General features: G+C 46.1%; 1 long non-coding RNA gene across 11 annotated transcripts in view; it reads left to right on the top strand.

Moving 5' to 3' along the window:
* The window catches only part of LOC130860643 (uncharacterized), a 78,351-nt gene that overhangs the window by 18,477 nt on the left and 39,484 nt on the right, over positions 1-20,390 (top strand). For 8 of the 11 annotated variants that reach the window (XR_009055495.1, XR_009055494.1, XR_009055492.1 and 5 more), the window contains 4 exons: positions 10-210; positions 665-785; positions 5,515-6,259; positions 13,363-13,529. This is a non-coding gene — a long non-coding RNA (uncharacterized LOC130860643). The remainder of the gene's footprint in view (positions 1-9; positions 211-664; positions 786-5,514; positions 6,260-13,362; positions 13,530-20,390) is intronic. The other 3 variants (XR_009055493.1, XR_009055487.1, XR_009055490.1) reach the window with 3 other exon arrangements.

The raw sequence follows: 20,390 nt of genomic DNA, 5'->3' as shown, positions 1-20,390 counted from the left end.
CATCTGCAGATTTAGCTCCTTGTGGACAACATCCAGCACAGAGCCTAGAGGCAGAGCCTCCTCAGACCAATTTGCCAAATCAGCTGATCCCTGACTTCATTGTGAACTTGAATAAGTTTCCTTGCATTCCTGTAACAATCACCTCACTTCTGAATCCCGATTCTTACAGAGCATCGTAAGACCTTCATGTGACCTTGTCACCTAGGTGAAGTAAGGGTCCTCCACCTCTGGTATTTTTCTAAGGACATTTCCCTCTGTCCCTGTCAGGGGCTCTCCGGAAGGAGAGGTGTGTTCTAGAACCGTCTCTGTGTATGGTGCCCTGGAGGCTTTCATCCTCTTGAGCTTCAGGATAGGTAAGGGCGGGAGGAAGTGCAGTTTTTTTATAAAGTGGGAGAAGGATGGCTGAGGTGAAAAAGAGTTGAGAAATGTGAATATATACAGGTATATTCTTAGGCAGAAAAAATACAAATTTAAGTTGAGCATCTGAAAATTAATTTCCTTAAAACTGGCAATGCCTGAATAACCCCTGGGAAAAGTTTTCCTGCACCCCTTTTGCAGAATACTGATTTAAAAACAACTCTTGTCAGCCAACTTGGTCCCTGAGCCCTCAGTTCATTAATTTATCTCTTCCCCCATGTTTATTGAATCCACTTCTCTCCTTCAGAAGAGTATGTAGTTGGAGGACAAACCATCCCAGGTGAAGCTGCCCTGATGCCCATGGGCTGCGGGCTCCTGTCCCACATGGGTTCCCTGTGCTGAACTTCTGAAGATGGGACCAGCCTCGGGTAAGTCCTATGGGAGAGCTGGTGGGGTTGATTGAGCTCCAGTCTGTCTCCATGACAACAAAACAAATGGTGCATTTTATAGAGTTGGTTTTGCTACAGCTGAAAGAATCTCAACCTGTCCAGCACTGATTTTATAGGTCTAGAAACCACAGCCAGAGAGATGGGGGGTTGGTGTTCCCCAAATCTCATTGTTAGAAAGTGGCAGAACTGGACTGGAGGTTGATTCCCCCAAACCAGGGCTACCCCGGGTACATGAAGCACTGGTTGGCGTCACAAAGATAAGACAAATGGGTTCACTGACCAGACCTTTCACGTTTTCGTCGCTGCCCTGGTGTCTTTTAGACACAGTTGTGATCTCTTCATCTTGGAAGCCAGGTGGTCATGGACCTCCCCTGATTTTAGGAGGAATCACATCTAGAGATGCCTGGAAGGTTTTTTTTGGCTATGACTTTCCCAAGAATAGATGTTTTAGCATCTCTATCACCTCCCAAGTGGCCGCACAGACCCCAGGATTCCTCCTGGACTTGGACTGGAGAGGAGCCTGAAATTGAAGTCCTTCAAATTATTCCAAATTGCAGGTGCTTCAAAATAAGTGTCTTTTAAAACTTGAGCAATGTTAGCCTCATCTCTGGGGCTTCTCTCATTTACTTCAGACTTGAGAGCTTATTCCCTACTTTGCACCTGCTGAAAAATCCAGAGGATCAGCAGTCCAGCCATGATCAGCCCCTGGTTAAAGACCCCAGTCAGCTACACTTTGACATGAGACATCCTTCCACGATTCTGGGAGAGGCCTACATAAATGCCTGTGCTGACTTCCCACTCAGCACTGGAGATGGGGAGAAGCCCAGCACTGCCGCATCCCTCTGTCTGAAATGATCCTGAGCTGTATGTGCAGAGGTCAGCATAATGATACATCTGAAGCTTAGTCTGTGAAGAGTGCAGATGAATCAAGTCTCTCAAGCTGGAGAAAAGCAGAGAAATGAGTTGTTGGTGAATTTCGGAAGAATAGAGGGTTCATCAGTGTAATCAGAAACTGTTTTAGCATCCAAATTAGCGATCTCATTTCCTGAGTCCATTGAGTAATTACTTCTCTTAATTTTAGAAGTGCCTATAATAAACCCTTTAAAATTAAATTCAAGTAACTTTGCAGAAAAATAAGAATTCAAATGGATATAAAACTTTATCTAGAATCTAAAAATATTGAAATGAGATTAGAATGAGTAGGGATGTTAGAAATGCTCTATATTCAACTATACTTCAATAATTTTTTTTTTTTTTTTTTTGGCCATGCAGCATGTGGGACCTTAGTTCCCTGACCAGGGATTGAACCCAAGCCCCTTGCAGTGGAAGTGCAGAGTCTTAACCACTGGACCACCAAGGAAGTCCCTCAATAAAATTTAAAAAACAAAACAAAAAACCCAAAAGAAATGCTCTGTAAAGTGGAGATAATATACACACCACGTAGGATTGTGCCGCAGATGAACTGTTACAATGACCGTGAAGCAATGGCCAGAGCCTTGTTTATACAACTCTGATTTCATTTTATAGATGGGGACCTGAGGCCTGGGGAAACTGCCGTGTCTATGGTCAGAAAGCGGCTGTGAGCCTACCGGGTCCTGGGCTGACACCCAATATAGAATCCTTTCTACTTTACATGCTTCCAACGCCCAGCAAGTGTAAATCAGCACATTTTGGCTCAACCTCTTAAACTCTAGAAAGCACTGAGGGAAATGAGATTTCTCAAAGACTTCTGGTATGTCTGTCACAACAGTTGCTTAAGGCTGCTAGACAACTCACACAGAAGCTTTGGTTTCCTCCCGAACCTTCTGCCTTCGTGTTGCTTACAAGCTGCTTTCACATCAGCCTGAGGAACCTGATATTTCAGGTGCTGGTTTAGATGTATGAAACATGCTTGAACGACATATCAGGGTCCTTCTGGAAGGAGAACTGGGAAGAAGGTGGTAAAGGTTTATAAGACGGGTGATGCTTTAAAAAAGGAAGTTATGGAGCCTTCTCTCTTTTACCCCAAATTTCCAAAAATCTCACCTACAATGGATATTTATTTTGGCCTTACTCAGAATCATCAAAGTCCATTTTATATCAGAATTTAGAGGATCTGGCTAAGGGGAGAATATTAATTGTGAAAGCATGGAGATGACTGGCCGGGTCCATCCTGCTGGAATTTCCACCAGGGGCTCAGTAACTGATAAGCAGAGATCTATCACTCAATTCGCATGCTGCTACAATTTTGCGTAATAACACATAAATCCTATAACTTTCCTTTACCTTAAAGCCATTAAATACACTGATGACATAAATGAATTTTTTCCTAAATATAATTAGAATACTTTATTACTAATATATTCTCTCAAATTCACTCCCTTAAAAGTGGTTTATCTTTCTCCCTGTTAATTGGATTTGAAAATTTTCACGGCTTTAGATCCTTTCTACTCTAGTTTATGTAGCTGCTATTTTAAAAACTCCTTTATGTTAGTTATTTCTTCTTTCCTTTCTTTTCTCCAATACTGTTCCAGATTTAAAAACATAGATTTTGGGGGGATTGGAGAAGGAAGGCTGAAAAGTATGCTCGTTCAGTCAGACTTATCTAACCATGGGCATTTATTCTTCACAACATTCCATCCTGTCTTCTGAGATATGTGTGTGTGTGTGTGTGTGTGTATATGTGTATATATATACATATACATATATATGGTCTATATCTGTATAGGAAAGCTGTGATAGATCAGCTTTTTTAAAAAGATGGATAAATTGTGTGTATTTGTAATTTTGCATTCTGCTTTTGGTTTTCTAATGTCAGCCAAGGCTTCCTTGCCTCTTTTGAGATTGGGTACAATAGCAGGAACTTTCCAACCCCATTACCTATGGATTTCTGAAGTTCTCCCCAACATCTCTCTGAATTTCTAGGGATCAAGCAGAGTGGAGTTTGTGCTCTTAAGGCCACTTCTGCTTCTGGGCTACTCCTTTCCTTCCTGTAACTTTGTCTCCATTTTTGGCCAAAAAACTCTGTTCTGTAACCAAATAGACCAAAACTCTCCAGTTATAAAAAATAAAGATAAACAGGGAAGACCATCTAAGAAAGCATCCATGTTGAAAGGAGTCCCTGACAGCAATCAGAGCTTCCTAGCACCATACTATTGGTACTGAGTCATGTGGGTGGGAAAAAAATGTTCCTACCATTTATTGAAACTGTGTGTACTTATTGAGCTCCTGCCAGACACTCTAGCTAGGTATCACAGAAAACCCCAGAGACCCCCTTGTGAAGGGGATTGTGAGCAAAAATGTTTTGAGGCAAAATATTGAACTAAAACAAAGGGTGGGCAGACCATCAAGATGGGAAACAGAGCCCCTGTGGTTTCCTCTCTCTCCTGCCCTAAAACTGACAGGAAAGGTGCAATATCACCAGCTATAAAAATTCCTAACAGGACTGCAAATTAGAGATGACTTCAGTTAACCAGAAATTATTAGAAATTTCTAAAAGACATTTGATAGAGAGGAGCAAAGTCAAATGAGAAGCCAGAGACCCCAACATCCCGAGGAGTGGTCTCCAACCAAGTAAAATGGTGCCAGCAGTAGAAGTGGCAGCCCCCACCTGCACTGCACATGTTACATCCATGGATGTGTGTATAAATGTGTCAGGAGGGCCTGGAATTGGGCGGGCTTGTCAAGGGGAAGTTAAGCTATAACTTCCTTTTAAAAAATGTTTATTTTGCATGGAAAATTTAAACATATAGTTGCTCATTTTAAGGGGGAAATTTTCTCTGGGTTTTTAAAAAAGAAGCAACAGCATCCGTTGAAGGGATTGGGGACAAGCTTCACACTGGAGGCTGGATTCTCACTAGGACCTGAAGCAGAGAGGGGACCAGGGAGAGTGCGCATGAGTGGGTGGAGATGGGGAGTGAGGAGCTTTATAGGATGTGGTGAGCCAGCCGGGAGCTAGATGTGTGAGGGAGCAGGGCTGCAATGTAGGCTGAGGAGGACTTGGGGGCCAGATTCAGTCGTGTTTATCGTATTCTGTGAGCAAAACAGAGTGGGAGAGTTTTGAGCAGGTCAGTTACAATGTGTGACTTCTACTCTGGCACAGGTGTCCCTGGTGGTGCAAACAGAAGCAAAACTCTAACTGGGAGCCAGTAAAAGGCTAATGCAGACATCTGGCTCAGATTCCCTAATGCCTTGCCCCCCACAGTGCTTTAGTCCTGTTGGACTAAGGAAGGAGGAGAGACATTTGCAATAGCCTCTGAGAGTGTTTGGCCTGGGATGGAAGAAGAGAGTGACAGAATGGAGAAAGGAAGGATGGAGATACACAGTGTAGTCCAAACCTGCACTTGCATCTGGGAAGTGAAGGCAGAGCTGTCCCTCAATTTAATTACTGGACCGTGGGAGGTGACCTTTAACAGAGCAATTCCAGCTGGTAGTGGGGGTCAGGGTGCAGAACTAGGGGAGGAGTGGGAGCTGTGAGGGCTCCTTGGGGTGGCTGCACTGCTTAGGACCTTTGTACTAACAAGAAGGAGAGAGAGGCCACTACAGGGAAAAGCTATTTTAGGAATAATCTCCTTTCTGAAAGACCCTTGACTTCTGTGCCAATCCACTCTCCTAGCTTTCTTCTTACATCACTGTCAACTCCACTGTTTTCAGAAAAAAATTGCAGGCTGAGAGAGGCAGTTGGAGGGTTGGAGTGACATTATATGTTTTCCCAAATCTGACTCCCTAGGTTATAATCTGCTCCTTGAACAATTCCCAGCCACAACCGGACCAAAGATGCCGAAAGACCTAGAAGATGGGGTGGACGGACAACATTCCACATTCTCAGACTTCCTCCTCCCTCCTCCCTCCTCCCCAGGACCCCTGCTCTGAAAAATTATCCATAGCATGACACACAGTGAGTCAGCTGTTTAGAGTACAAACCTACTTCAGAGCTTGAAAGGCAAATAAAACCAAGTAAAATAAAATAAAACGTTGGATTGAGTGTTTAGGGTGGGAGGATTAGGACTTGAGATTTCTATCTCCAATTTCTTACCACATTTCTTACAACATCCAGAGTCCAGGCGCCAGGAGCTAATCACCGAAATGAGAGACACTCAATTGTTTTTTTTTTTTTTTGTGAATAGCGTTTAACAGGGCAGCAACTTTGCAAAGCATCACTTTTTTCTTTATGGAGTGATAAAATGACCCCCTTGGTTTGAGTGGATTGACAAGTACAAACTAGCTGGTAGAATTGTAAAAGCAGGACACATTTTAAACTAGTATGACTGTTCTACACACAGGCCTAGCGACATCATGAGAAGAAGTAGAGGAATCTAAATGTTAGATTTTCTAAAGCGGAAGGCAGCAGCTCGCTCACGGCGTTTGATTTGGAACTGAAGTGCCCATATAATTTGGCCTTGATGGGAGGTGGAGTTGAAGGTTGATTTCACTACCTGCAGGAAGTGCCCATCAAAAACCCCCAAAGAAAGGAGGTGAGTGTGTTTGGGGATGATGTGAGGACAGAGACAATGCTCTCTCTAGAGGTCTCTCCATCCCTCCTATAAGATTTGGGTCATAAAAGCCTGAGTTCTCTGTACAGTGGATTTGTTTGTTTTGTTTTGCTTCCCTGCCAGCAATAAGAAATACTGACACACAAATTGTATGAGGCAGAGAAGTGGGGAGGAGATTCCCCACTTTCCTCCTCTCCCTCTGCCTTCCTATCTCTGGCTGGCACCCCAATGACTGAACCCAGCAGAACTCAGCTGTTACAGGAGTTTGAGAAACATAGCCCGCAGGGTGGGCCCCTGAGAGATGGAGCACATAGGGTGTGAGGAGGAATGCGTGAGCCACCAAGCAGGCCCAGGACCAGCCCAAAGATGCATCATGCAGTTATTTAAGCTTATTTAGCACCGTTTAGCTAATTTGAGTTTTCAACAGGTTCTCACCCTGCCTTTCATTTCCTCCCCCCAGGGCTCTTCCCTCCTTTGCTGTGTTCTCCTTCTACTTCTGATCCTTTCAAGATTTCTTGGTTATGAAGAAGCAAAACCATTGTCTTCTGGGACACAGGATCATTTCTCAATTTCAGGGAAAGCACTTTGTAGGAAACTAAAGAATGGATAGATGATGGTTGTGAGGCAGACAGGGTGAAAGAGCCCATGTGGCCATCCGCTCAGGTCGGGCTGATGCAGGGTATGGACCAGGAGACGCCTGGGGAGGGGAGGGTTAGTACAGGAAACTTAATCAAAGCTGTGAAGGAAATGAGCCTTTTCTCCCATCAGCCTTTCCTTTTTAGGAACCAGAGCTTCTCTGTTCTTCTGTTGTCCCACTGCCCTCAACCCTCTTAAACAGAGGCCCAGAGCTAAACCCAAGCAGGCTTGCAAACAAACACAAACAAACCTCTGCTTTGAGCTGAGACGAGACCACTGGTGCCTCATCATGAATTTGGTTTGTGTTCCTCTCCCCAGGGAACTCGCATTGATGGTTTCATCTCAAATTATGAAATGAAATGCCTTGTACGCTGTTAAAGAAGCATTAGGTGTGGGGAGTCTGTTTCGCCCCTCAAAGCACATCAGATGCTTGTGCACAGGGCAGGTTCTGGTCGGGGAGGTGGGCAGCTGAGAAGGGCAGGCAGCGAGAGGAAGACAATGCTCACCACCCTGGGAGCAGGAGTTGGGCTGTGCTGTGGACCAAGCATCCTGCTCTCTGGCCTCTTGGGTGGTAAGTCAGAAGTCTGAGATCTGAAAAACCAGGTGGAGTAGGATTTCTGCATCAGATAAGAAAATGAATTCAGTAAAGCCTCAGTGGGACTTAGATGAGGTTGGAGTGGAGCTAGAAACTGTGCCACTCAGAGTGCCCAGTGGGTTGAGTTTATCCTGCAGACCAGAATGGGCGTGGGAGCCAAGGAGGGTGCAGGGGAAAAATAAAGGAGCTGAGTGATAAGGTTATATAAAGAAAAACAGAAGAGAAAAACATGGCCTAATCCAAAAAGAACACACTTACATTTTGATTTCATGTAATATGCTTCCTGCTCCACAAGGAGCAAGCCCATCCTCCCCCGTGCTATGTGATACCAGGCAGGGAGAAATCCCTGAGCCCTGGTCGGAACAGCTCTCAGAAAAACATCTGCGTGGATTTGCTGGCTTTCCTTAAACAAGGGCCAGCTCAGCTCCTCCAGGGCCGTGTGCAGCAAAGCTGTTGACAGGCTCTGTAAGGAAAATGCAAGAAATTCTCCCTCTGCTACAAAGGGCTCTATTCCTCTAAACCAGAGCATCCTCTGCGGGTAACAGCAGTTCAGGTGAGGAGTGAGGGCCGTGAGTGGTGAAGACCTTCAACCAGACCCTGGTTTAAGCACCAAGGGCCTGCCCCCTCCCCCACCCCAGACGACAGGGGCTCAGGAGGTTATAGCTACAAGAAGTGGCTAAGGGATGGGGGCGGCGGGTGTGTCAAGTGAGACCAACCCTGCTGCTTGGGTCATAGTTGGTGCAAGAAACAAATTCTGCTCAAGCTATAAAATAAACCCATCAATTCCTGTCTTGGAAGTGAGAACACGTGGTGCCCCCAGCGAAGGTGGGCCTGTCAGGCGCAGACTCTGCCCTGAGCATCAGTGGGCAATGCTCCCATGAAGCCTCTCACCATCTCAGGTGTGGCTGTGCTGAGTCCTGGAGCTTGTACGGAGTGTAGGCCTTGCTGTGCTACATCCACGCAATAAACCCTCAGCCCCAGAGGGAATCTAAGCATGAATTTAAAGTCCACTAATACGATCTTTAAAAAAAAATTTCCACTGTGAGATGAGGCTCAACTGCTGTAACTTCTTGAGATTATCTTCTTCTGTGTATCTACGTAACTCGTTCATGTATCTATATCAGCTTCTAAAATGCTTTCTTTGCTTTAGCACCTTGAACATTTTCTTAAATGTGATGTCTGAGTAGCTGGGGCAGAAGCACTATGAAACATTCTAGATCATCCTCTCCAATCAGTGGTGCTTCCCAGAGGACCGCCGTCTTGGTGGCCTGGAGCCCTAAACCTTGGCCCAGTCCACTCTGTCTTGAGAGCCCACGGAGCAAGCTTCTTCCCTTGGCCTGACATCATCCTCCCTATGGAGGTGAGCAAGCGGGGATGGCATTCAGAGGGCCTAGATATTTGTAATCTTGACCTAAGTTTGCCTTGATATGACTTAGCCACTCATGCTTTGGAATGAAAGTGGTCCTGGTGAGAAAGCCAGTGGTGGAAACTGGAGCAATTTATTCTGAGAACTTGTCTGGTTCCATCCCTGTTGCTGGCTTAGATGCTGGTGGATCCCAGGAATTAAACTCCTCTCATGCTTCCTCCTATTCCCATTTCTGAGGAACACAAAAAAATGTTGGCCGTATTATTCAGCATACAAATCACATCTTAGGTAATAATTCTAGGACATATGACTAGCAAAACTACTGATAGCAAAGAAATGCCAATTAAACATGAACAGTAGATTTTAGACATGGCCATGAGATGGGCTTCTGAAGACTACTTCATCTGTTGCCCTGTTTCCAGAAGTCCTAAGATTTCCAGAGAGAGAGAGAGAATGACTGGAAGTAAACATACGGCTCTTAAGTGAAGGATCTACTTTTCTCTGAGTCTAATTGGTTAGACCTTAAAGGAAGGATTTATGTTCATGTGAATCATGCAGAGAGGAATTTTAACAAATAGAGAGGCAGTGGGAAACAACATAGACTGAGATCATAATTCAGAGAAGAGGCTTTCCAGGAAGGACTCACATACACTGCAAACTCTCCAGTCACAAGGAAGTCCTTCTGTGTACTGGAAGGCCCGAGTGGATGCGTGTGGAGGCATCTATTCATACAGTGAATAAATGGTCCACGGCTTGTCCTCCCATTGTTAATAACAGAGACCTGAACTGCCCTGAAGCCACACCTTGCTGGATTTCCAGGGTTTCTCAGCCTCAGCACTAGTGACATTGGGGGCTGGATCATTTATTGTTGGGGGAAGGGCTGTCCTGTTTAGCAGCATCCCTGCCTCTATCCACTAGGTACCTCTGGCACCCCTCTTCCAGTCATGCAGCCAGAAAGTTATCCATTGTTCCCAGGGGGCGAAATCCCTCCTCTTCCCAGGTTGAGAACCAGTGATGTAGAGGAATGACATCTTTTTATTCCAACGTTTCCCAAGAATTAAGTTAGCTCTTTGGGGAGCCCAGAGGGACAGAAGACATCATTCCCAATACTGCTGATCCCCTGCAGGCTGACGGAGTGAAGGAGTGCCGACCACGTGTGTGCCCTGAATTAACGATTTCAGTCTGAGGACAGCAGTCACTCCCACCCCCATCCCAAGCACCTGGGTTTCCCATGAGCAAACCCCATCGAGTGCTGAGTGGGCCAGATCCTGCGGAGGCTGTGAGAAAGTAGGAATTCTGGATTCAAAACATTAAAACAACTCTGTTGGCAACAGGCAGTGACTAGAGCAGAGATGAATAATGACACGTCTCCCTAGAAGAATTCCTCTTATTTTTGTAGGAAAGATATCTTTGTGTGCTGAGGCAGAGGCACGGGGGGAAATGCTGTCTATATACAAAATGCTCCCCAAACATATGATGTTATCCCAAAAACTCTGAAGAGGAGGATATAACACCAAAAACAAACCAAAGGAAAAAAAAAGCAAAACCCTCTTGGCTCTGTAGACAGAGCTGATGCTCCCTCTACATTGAAAAAAAAATGCTTCTGTGGTCAGTCACATCTAAATGCTGTTGGGTGAGGTAACCCTGTGGTTGCCATGGAGACATGTTTTGCCATGGTGCCTGCATCAGGAAACTTCACCAAGTCGCTTCTCATCTGCAGCTGAGCGCCTGGATGCTGAGGGAAGAAAGTCATGCCCCCAAATGAGACACCCCCCCCCCCCGAAGGGAACAAAGCCATGGCACCAGGGAGACTTTCCAAACCCTTTCCGGCTGCAGGACCTCAGAGTCCCATTTGTGCATAAGGAGACTGATCTGGGGACAGCAGTGGTTTCTGAGCTTGCAGTGAAGGTAAGACAGAGATGGGGTAGAATGTAATGTGCTTGAAGACCAGGCATATGAGACTGACTCCTCCCACTGGTGCTCAAGTCCAAAGAGGCTCTGCTTTGAACTTTTCCTTTGAAGTGGGAGCTGGCCCTTGCTGCCAGCATTCTGGGTTCTCAAAAGAGGAGACATTTCTGTTGCCACAAATAGAGTAGAAAAGGCTTTTGACAGTAACATTTGGCTGGATTCGAGGACTCTGAATTCTCCTGGAATAAGACTCATGAGCAGTTGGGCCATGATTCTAACCCATGAATGTCACGCACTTTATGGCAGGACTCAGCACGGCTGTTTTTCACAAGGAGCAATATTTACGGTGACCTGGGACAGGTGCCTACACAGCTTGAGATGCAACTCAGGCTCCCGTTCCTAATGGCTTTCTCCCTAAGGACCGACTCGTGTCCAGAAGAGGCTGGATCCGTCTCTGACGAGTAACGTCTCAGGGTTGATGTATCTGTTTCCAATAAGCCAAGTTTTATAGTCTGTCAGTGGACTGACTGCAGAGTTATAAAAGTTGAGCTCATAAAAGAGAAAGATGAGTAGTTGACACATCACATTGTATCTGTGTCATTCTGTGCTCTGGCAGTTGGGCTGGCCCTCATTTACAGCAAAGGAGGGGACATAAAAAGAGAATAATCGGGTTTCAACTATAATGGGGATTTCTCTACCCCATGGGGCTCTGGAGGGTGAGGACTATTGTGTGATTTCTGGTTTCCAGGGAAATGTATTTTCTGTGCCACTGCTGGGATGCACTTAGTAACTTACAAGAGGAATAAGGCAGAGTGAAATGGCTTTTGGCTTCTTTAACACCTAGAGTGAGAACTGATAAATTTTTTGTAAGAAATAAAAACTAAAGAAATAAAGACTGCAAAGTAACATTCTTGAAGCCTTCAAGACTTTACCTATCAAAGAATGTTTCTGAAAATATGATGGCTTCGATTTTCACTTTATGGTACATCTAGCTGCTAGGAGAGGTAGAGATAGAGTACCTCCTTTTAAGAACAACCTCAGTCCTGCTTTGCAACCTGACCAAGACATACTTCTATCCCTGGTTGCCCTGCCTCTTTTCAAAATTTTATTCCAACCAATGTTCTAACCAGGGACACAAGGGGAGGACCACTCATCATGTGATACAGGACAGACCACACATCACCTGACGCAGGAACAGAATCATGACGCAGAGAAAGAGAATGACTTGTAAACCTATACATGAATGGGAAGGTCATCAAGACCTGAGGCTGCTCCAGGGACCAGTCATCCCTCATTATGTCAGTTTTTATCTTCACAAAACTCTGTCTCCTGTCTCTACCAGCTGGCTTCCTCACCCTCAGCTCCCACACAGCCAATTTGAGCCGGGCTTAGGATACCCCAGCTTTGACTTAACCTCAATGTGTGCCCTTCATCTGATCTCTGCCACTGATGCCTCAGTCCCCCCAGCTCACCTTTGCTGGCCACCGTAGAGCGTTGGCAGCCTTTAGACAGTCTACCCCAGGTCCTTTGCTCGCTCTTTGGACTTCAGGAACAAGAAAATTGTGCTGTCATGGCCACCAGGTGTGTGATGGGGCACATTCTCTGAAAGGGGTTGTGCCCTGCAAGTAGAGATCAACCTCTTAATACGCTGTTGGCCGCCATCCCAGATCTGAAAAGCATCACTCCATCCCTCCATGATTCAGCTCCAGCTTTCTTTTCCAACCTTCCTTCTAGCTCAGATGAAGCCCTTGCTGGTCCTTATGAACCTGTTACTGACCAGGATTCTTGACCTCCTTAACCAATAGAAATCCATCAGAGGCCACAGAAGAAATTCAGGCAAGGCTTTATTGGGGGCTCCTGCTGCAGCAGGTGAAGGGGCAAGAACACGTAACAGGTTCCCATGTAGGGGGAAGAGCTGGTTCCTTATATGGGGTGAGGGTAGGGGTGTGTCCAGGGGTCAGGCCGGAGTGGTGGCTAAGGTGGTTTGCCCACCCCTTTGGTGGTGTGGGGTGCAGGGGGCATGCGCAGCACCCTGCTTTTGCTCCCAGATCTTCAGAAGTGGCTGTTGGGGTTTTGGTCTTTTTATATCTTATTGTTTATAATTTGCCCCAACTGCTCATGCACCCAGTTATCTTTAGTCCCTGATAGTTTCTTTGTATCTATTGCTCAAGGAGACATTTGTTCAGATGCAAGCACTGCAGCAAAGGGTCCCAGGTCCCAGCCTGTCTCAGACCCTCAGCTCTCTAGCTTCTGTGGATTTTTTCCACATATGGGAAATCTGCCACATTCCACAGCCCGAGCTGTTTTTCAAAGCCCATTCTTTCTGTAAAGCTTTCCCTGATCCTGACTGATTGTAATAAAAAAGACCACACACCTCTCCAATCCCACTAAGCATGTCTTGTTGCAATGTGCTGTTGCCGCATCCTAGCAGAAGGGGGGCGGAACTCTCCACGCCTTGAATCTTGGGCTTGTTTTGGTCAGTGGAATTATTAGCCAATGTGACACATAAAGGGGCTGGAAAAGTGCTTGTGCATCAGGGCTTTCCCTCTCTCTTGTTGATCAGGACCTTTATTCCACCAGGAGAGTGAGGCTGGACCACATCTGGAGGACAAGAGGTCCCCTCCATCCAAGTCACCCCAGGTGGGAGAGCGAGGCCCGTCTAGATCCCCCAACACTTCTGAGCCAACCCCAAACAGAAGAACTGCCTGGCCCATCCCAGCCCATTGCAGAATCATGAGAGACAACAGGTAGGTGTCTTCTGAGCCACTGACTTTCGGAGCAGTTTGTTATGCAGCAAAACCAAACTGATATCCCATCCCCTTGCACGCCCACATTGGAATCGCTCTCTTTTTTGAAGCCCCATAGTATTTTGTCAATATCTTTTATTAGCCATTTGTCACTTTCTGCATTTTCTCCTCATCATTTATGGAAACACTTAACATCAGTGGGAGAATAAATTACTTGAGGGCTGAATTCATGCTTGATTCATTTTTGTATTTCACCCAGCCTCCCTCCCCACAGCAGCTAACTAAACCCCGACACCAAGCAAATGACCAGCAGTGTCTGCAGGCTGAAGGAGGGGCAGTGTGGAGCCATGAGCGAGAACAGAGATTTTAGAATTCCTGGGTGAAAACCCCAGTTCTGCAACTTCCTGTGTCTCCCTGGGAAAGTTATTAAGTCATTTTATTTAACCTAGGTTTCTTTATCTATAAAAGGGGGAAATAGCAGAACCTACACTGTGAAGTTGTTATAAGGATTAAATGAGTAGACATAAGTTATTTGTTAAAGAAATAAACGAGAGGTGCTCAGTGCTGCCTCTGGTCCACCCAGCCAAGGCCACACTAACTGTCATCTTCATTCTCCTCTTCCACCAAAGGGCCTCTTTTTTAAAAAAAATTAATCAGTCAATCAAGTAATTGATTTTTAAAACTTGAGATATAATTGGCATATAATGTTATGTAAGTTTAAGGTGTATAACATGTTTGTTTGATGTATTTATATGTTGTGACATGATTATCACCATAGTGTGATATGTTTCATGTTCGCATTTTAAAATTAGGTAAATGACCTCATCTTTCAAGCTGGAATTCACTTGTAATTTTAATTTGATTTTGTACAATGTGTAGACAGTTCCCTGTTCTCTGAATTTAGAAGTATAAACAATATGAATCTGCCAACTGTTAAATAGATAGCTAGTGGGAAGTTGCTGTATAACAAAGGGAGATCAATTAGATGATGGGTGATGCCTTAGAGGGAGGGATATGGGGATATATGTATAAATACAGCTGATTCACTTTGGTGTACCTCAAAAGCTGGTACAAGAGGGTAAAGCAATTATATTCCAATAAAGAGCTTAAAAAAAAAACCAATATGAATCTGTTAATTCTGTAATTTTTGTAATTATGATGTAATGCCATCCTATCCTTAAAACATTTATAACAAACCCTTACGTGAAAAAAAAAAAAAAAAGTCTTGAGCCTCATCTACCAAGTAACAGAATCTAACAGAACCTAACTGACAGTCAACTGCTCCAATGAGCCAGCGTAAATAGAGACAGCTGGACTCTGCCAGGGCTCCTCCCCTGCTTTGGCGCAAAGGGAAATTTAAAAGGTGGTAGTTGTTAAAATCATGGCCTTTGGAGCCATTTGGACCACGATGTGGGTCCTGGCTTTATCACACACTGCTCAGGTGACCCTGGGAAGATGGCCCATCTCTCTGAGTCTCCATTTCTTCATCTTCATCGGATGATCAGCTATCACTCCCCCTCCATGTCCTCCTGTTGTTACTGCTGCTTCTCTCTCTGCTACGGTGGCTGTGCCATCTTGCCGGAAGTAGATGCTCATTCCAGGAATATCTACCAAAGGCCCCATTTAAAAGCCAACCAATTAAGGACTGCCTGGAAATACCGTCTTCATCTCCTGTAACCTTCGTTTTGCAATGGCTGCTGAGTTTTGCCTTTATATATGGTGGCCATTTGCACAGCTGTGAAACACCTCCTCCATCCTGGACTTAACACAAGCTGTGAGCCTGGATGGGTCTCACCAAATGTCAAAGGGAATAGAAGAGAGAGTGGTGTTGGAGGATGTGACTGCATCAGACTCTTGATTTCACCTTCCAAATATGTTTTCAATGTGTCTATTCCCGTAGCTAGTCCACCCTAGTCCAAGCTCCTATCCTGTCTTACCTGGACAGCTGCAAGTGCCCCCATCTTACTTGGGATACACCGAGAAAGCTGTGCCTACAGAGACTTCCATGCAGATTGCTTATTTAGGAGTAATCCCAGGACTCAGAAGTGAGGGACAGGGGACTCCTCTGGTGATGCAGGGGTTAAGAATTTGCCTGCCAATGCAGGGGACACAGGTTTGATCCCTGGTCCGGAAAGATCCCACTAAGCCCGTGTGCCACAACTACTGAAGCCCGTGTGCCGCAACTACTGAAACCCATGTGTGTAGAGCCTGTGCTCCACAACAAGGGAAACCACCCCACTGAGAAGCCTGGAAACCACAATGAAAAGTAGCCCTTGCTTGCCACAGCTAGAGAAGCCCATGCACAGCAATGAGTAATAAATAGCAAAAAATAATAAATAAAAGCTCTCTTTAAAAAAACTAAACAAAAAAAAGAAGTGAGGGACAGGCAGACTGGGAGAAGAAGGAACGTCCATACAAGAGTATATGAGTGAAGTTGCCGCCATGGGACCTAGACCCCACCCAGGACCTGAAGAGCGGGTCCTGATTGCCCAGGAGGAGTGTTTCTCCACCAGCTCCCATTCTCCACTGGCTGAGGGTTGCTCCTGGATGCACGAACTCTCTGGCATGTTCAGATCATTCCTACACGTGCACCAACAGCTTCCCCAACATCAGTGTCCCTGGAGAGGCCCCAGGGAAAGATGCACTTGAGGTGAAGCCCATCTGGGAGTGTCCACCATGGCTGTGGCCGTGGCTGAACTAAAAGGCGATGCTGAACAGGCATGGGGCAGGGCAGCTAAGACTTCCTGTGCAATATCCTAACTACACAGTCTCCTCCTGTACAGTTTGTACCCTCGTCAGTGCTCGCTCCTCTCTGCACAGGAGTTACAGTGAGTATGATTTCAAAACGTTAAATGGATCTGTCACTTATACCCTCAGAACCCTCAGGGATTAAACCAGTCCTATGGCTAAAGAGCACCATCGTAAGATGGCCTAGGAAGCCCTGCCATCCCTGCCCACTGCTCCTGCCCACCCCCACCTCACTCTCTGAGAATGGGCCACCCTACCTGCTTGCCATCTCATTCAAAGTGCTGTGCCCACACTGACCACAGGGCCTTTGCACATGCAGTTCCTTCTTTCACCAGCACACCCCCGTTTTTCCTTCACCTCTCAACTCAAGTGTCACTTTCACAGAGGAGCCTTTCAAGCCCCATCTCTGGGATCAGCCAGTGGTCCTTATCAAGCCTGTTAGAGAATCTGACAGTCTCCCTTTAGAGGATCTGGTGGCAACATTTCCCTGGGTGGGTGCAAGGGGACTGTAGCTGGAGGGCACGTCTGGGAGAAGGACTGACTTCTCCCTGCATTGCCTTGGGGGCATTTGGAAATTTATACCCTGTTCTCATGTTGCCAACTAAACTATTAGGTAATTAAAAATAAATCAGAGCAATAAGACAACTGCAAAAATCCTAATTGGCAAACTGATCATTCTGGTTATTGTGTCTGCAAGGCTGCTTCTTTGGAATGCTGCCTGTCTCAGGGCCCCCTCTTCTCCTGAGCTCACTCACTGCCAAGTTGTATCTGACTGCATCTTCCATGGGTCAGGAGAATGTATCTTCCTGGTCCTTTGAGTGTATGTTTTGCCTTTTATTCAAGATTTGTGCTCCCCCCACTTCCTGAAGGGTTTACGCTGGCTGAGAGCCTGGGTTGCTGTGTGGGGAGAGACGTCTGAGCATCACACTTCCAGGACTCTTTCAGAGAAACAGATGGAGATGTTTCAGTCACCTGATTTGAACAGATCACAAAACTTAGGCAATAAGTTTGACTTTTAAACTCTGTCAACTGAGGCAGAAAAAGGCGTGGCAAAGTTCTTGAATTTGGAAAATTTTCATCCAGGAATGTGTCTGAGTTTAAGACGTTTAGGAAGAGCTGCCAATTTTTAACCTTTCTCTCCCAAAGACTGAGCGTGCCTTCCCTGATCACAGTCCCTTCCTCCTTCTTTTTAAGGGCTTGATTGAGGTATAGATGATATCCCGTAAACTGCACGTGTTGAATAGATACAATTTGATGAGTTTGGACACACGTGCATACCTGCGACACCATCAACCCGTTTTCAGAGTAACTGAATTACCATCACCTCTGCAGGTGTCCTTGTGTCCCTCTTTTTGTTTGATGGTTTTGTATGTATAGTGACAACACAACATGAGACCTAGTCTCTTAAATTTTAAGTGTACAACACAGTATTGTTGACTATAAGCCCTACACGGTACAGCAGATCTCCAGAACTAATTGATCTTGCATAACTGAAACTTTATACCCACTGAACAGCCACTCTCCACTTCCCCCCCCTCCCCAGGGACTACAGTTACAGCCTCTGTTTTGATGACTCTTTGAGATTCCTCATATAAGGGGCATCGTGCGTTATTTGCCCCTCTGTGTCTGGCTTATTTCACCGAGCACAGTGTCCTTCAGTTTCATCCATGTTGTCACAAGTGGCACTCAACGTCCATCAACAGATATTGATGGGGGGCTAAAGAAAACATGAAATGTACATACAGGGGAATATTAGCCTTTAAAAAGGAGGGAAGTAGGACTTCCCTGGTGGTCTAGTGGTCAGGACTCTGTGCTTCCACTGCAAGGGGTGCGGGTTCAATTCCTGGTCTGGGAACTAAGATCCCACATGCCACAAGGTGTGGCCAAAAAAGAAAAAAAAGAAAGAAAAAAGAAAACAAAAGAAGGGAAGCGATCCTCTCTTCTTCACTCATCCTCTTTTTAAAATTTAATTTAATTTTTATTTTATATTGTAGTATAGTTGATCTTCTTCATTCATCTGTAGTTTTAAGCTCTCACCCCTCAGAACATTCAATTATTTATATTCTGCCTCCCCTTACTCTCCTTTGCCTTGGTCCTCTCCCTCTCTCCCTCTCTCTCTCTCTCCCTCTCTCTCTCTCTCCCTCTCTCTCTCTACCCTGCCTTGTCCTCTCCCTCCTCCTGCTCCTCAATCTTGTCTTCTCTCCCTAACTCTGTCACCCAACCCTTTCACACACCCATCCACAGGCTTCCTGTTCCTTTTCTTTCCACCATCTGAAGTGCTTCCTGCAACATGAAAGACTTGAAAGGGAACAGAGCAGAACTCAGCTGTCACTGAATACTCCTTCCTTTCCCAGACCTTTCCCCAAGGGCTTCAGAATATTTCAGGGCCCATTCACGTCTCTCCCTCTATAGACAAGTCTCTGCCATCCCTCCTAAGAGCCAGGGAGCAACTTCCTCTTGGGATGCTTGGGGAAGGGGAGGCGTCTACCCCATCTGCCTACCCCTCCCCACTGTGCTGTCAGGCACCTGAGGCCCAAAGCCAACACTAAGTTCCCTGCTGTACAAGTGAAGTGTCACCTCCCCCTCTCCTGCACCCCAGCCTCAGACAGCTTCTCCCCACAAGAAGCACATGATTGATAGAGCTTCTCCAGAGAAATCCGCCTGGGCCAGCATTGTAGGCAGAGCCGCTAATGATGGCAGTCTAAATGGCTTTGGCAACAGCAGAGCACAAAGGTCTTTAAAAGAAAGTCATCCCTTATCTGTCAGAAGAGCAGAGCCAGTTGTTAATACCTTATTACAGTTTATCTCCAGAGGTGGGTGTGGAGAAGGGAGGCCTGGAGAGTTATTTCCATGTGTAGATAGAGACAAGCCTGACGTTTGCAGAGTCCATATGTCACCCGTGGCCAGAATCCTTTTTTCTTTTTACTCCAGAGAGGAAAAAATAAAAAATGAATCTGCCCAGTTAACAGCTCACAGCACCTCGTGCTGTTCAATAGCAGATGGCACTGGGATGCCTTGGAGATATCCTTGTTACCAGGGATCTCTGTGCAATGGGCACAGCCCTGGCAGCCTTTCTGTCCCCATGCGGCCAGGCCCATGAGCACTCCTTTGAGATCCTTCCCAAATTGGTCCAGGGCCAAAGGATAACAGCTGGTGCCCCCAAATCAAAACACTGTCTTCCACCATTTTTCTTCTTCTTGTTTGACTGTCTTTGGAATTTGTGTCTGAGAGGAATGTCCTGGGATGTTTGTAGATGAGGCTGTGGATTGTGAGCTTGAGGAGGGATGGGAAAAGGGGGAGGAAGGAATGAGGAGAGGTTGGAATGGTGTGAGGAGGAGCTGATGGTGGTTTAATGGGGTGATGAAGGATGCAAGGGGGGTGTGTATCGCTGTGGGCTGAATGCAGCCTTGGAGCCGGGGGGCTGGATTGGACAGGCTCCGGGATTGGAGCAGGAGATTCAGGACGTTAGGGGTAAAGGTTTTCAACCCAGGAAGGCCTTTCTCTGTCTCTGCATCTCATCTCTGCTTGCTCCCTTCGTTCCTTTCTGCATTCATGCATCAGAAAATAGGAGCGTTTGCCAGGTGCCAGCTTCTGGCAACACAGAGGTATAAAGACAAGCATATTTCTTCTCCTCACAGGGCTTCCATCTTCTTTGCCTCCCTGGGGAAAGGCCCTCAGAGGTGAGTCACTCTCCTCCGGGAAGCTAACTCCACCCCCTGCGGTCTGATGGAGGGGTGCTTATCCATCCACGACTACCGCGGGGCACAGCGGAAGGTGGGGGATGCTGCTGGAGAGGGCAGAGTGGCGGCCCTGCCAACAATCGCCCTTACATGGAAGCGCTCCAGGCAGCTCACGGCTTATTAAGTGAGGCTGTCTGACAAGCCAGGGGATCTAGCCTGAAGAAGAGGAGGCAGGGTGGGCAGGGCACACTAGGATCTTCCAGATCTGAAGGATGTCACAGAAGGAATAGGGTAGAGGTATTTATAGTGACACCAGAGAACACAGTTTACAATGCTGGCTGGAAGTTACAGGAAAATTAATGTCAGCTTAATGTAAGGAAAATTTATCTAAAACATAGAACTGACCGGAAACATGTATGCTGCCCCTTGATGG

Source organism: Hippopotamus amphibius, chromosome 9, assembly GCF_030028045.1.
Source record: "Hippopotamus amphibius kiboko isolate mHipAmp2 chromosome 9, mHipAmp2.hap2, whole genome shotgun sequence".
Classification (NCBI taxonomy): Eukaryota; Metazoa; Chordata; class Mammalia; order Artiodactyla; family Hippopotamidae; genus Hippopotamus; species Hippopotamus amphibius.
Note: the sequence above shows the minus strand (reverse complement) of the source record. Positions and strands in the feature narration are given on the sequence as shown.